Source organism: Penaeus monodon, chromosome 27 (assembly GCF_015228065.2).
Source record: "Penaeus monodon isolate SGIC_2016 chromosome 27, NSTDA_Pmon_1, whole genome shotgun sequence".
Taxonomy (NCBI): Eukaryota; Metazoa; Arthropoda; class Malacostraca; order Decapoda; family Penaeidae; genus Penaeus; species Penaeus monodon.
The window spans coordinates 37,811,025-37,812,312 of record NC_051412.1 but is presented as its reverse complement, the minus strand read 5'-3'; positions in this window follow the sequence as shown (position 1 = coordinate 37,812,312).

The following is a 1,288-nucleotide window of genomic DNA, read 5'->3' as shown; positions in this document are numbered from 1 at the left end:
CTATCTGTCAGTCTGTGTGAGTTCACATAACAAGCTGTGCCATAGGCTATCTAATGCTTTTTATTTAATTACCGATGATGCAACACTTTCAGCACATCTATTTATATAGATCATGTATAAATGTATATCACATAAAGAACCGCGGCATCTGGAATACAATAGTTATAGATAAACATTGTTTTCTATGATACTTCTTTTTTATAGAAAACGGTTACCACGAAAATTATAGGGCTAACTATAAGAAACTCACTCTTCACATGAATTGAGATTTAATAGGTATATTTATGCACTAACAAAAAGCTAAATGTAACCTTTATAGTCAACTCACTTTTTAAAAATGAGCAATCATTCTAACATTTCAAGATATTTTTGTACATGCTGACTGTGAGGCACTGTATAAATATTGCATCAACGCCTTCCATTATAAATTCGAGCAAGTACGGCCAGAAGAGACTCGATTTTCAGAGACCCTGAAAAAGGAGATCCAGCGCAGGCTTCCTGTCAAATTAGTGGAGGAGGTCAAGGAGACCACGCCGGAGGAGGTCAAGGAGACCACGCTGGAGAAGGAGGTCAAGGAGACCACTGCGGTGGAGGAGGTCAAGGAGACCACGACGGAGGAGGTCAAGGAGACCACGACGGAGGAGGTCAAGGAGACCACGCCGGAGGAGGTCAAGGAGACCACTGTGGAGGAGGTCAAGGAAGAAGAAGAGACCCTGCTGGCGCAACGCACAATGGAGGGTACGGCCAGAAGAGACCCGATTTTCAGAGAGACCCTGAGAATGGCCATGCAGCAAATCTACCTAGCGAGGTGAGTGAGTGTGGCTTGCAGGGTTGACATATCCGGATGAAATGCCCTCGTACAAGAAATAACTTGTACTTACTGTGGTAAGTGCAGTTATGATGCTATTACTCTAATACTAATTGCAGAGCAGTAGGATTTGTTCCAAACAAACTTTATAATTAACTCGGAACATGATCATTACTCATTCATGTTGTTAATCTACGTCCGTTACTTGACCACAGGATTTTGCAAATTATCATGACTGGATATTCATCTCATGCTTCAATTACCTTCATACTTAAATCTGTATTTACAACAAAATATAATATAGTATTTATTGGTATCCTGATACAGAACAAATCTATTTTATACAAATTTCAAATCAAATTTAATATTCGTCTATACACAGAGACAAACACAAAAACCCTCATACATACAACTGCCACGGAATCTCAGAATGGCCGCGGAATTTACTTGTTCATTTTTTCTATCGTTACTCCAATCACC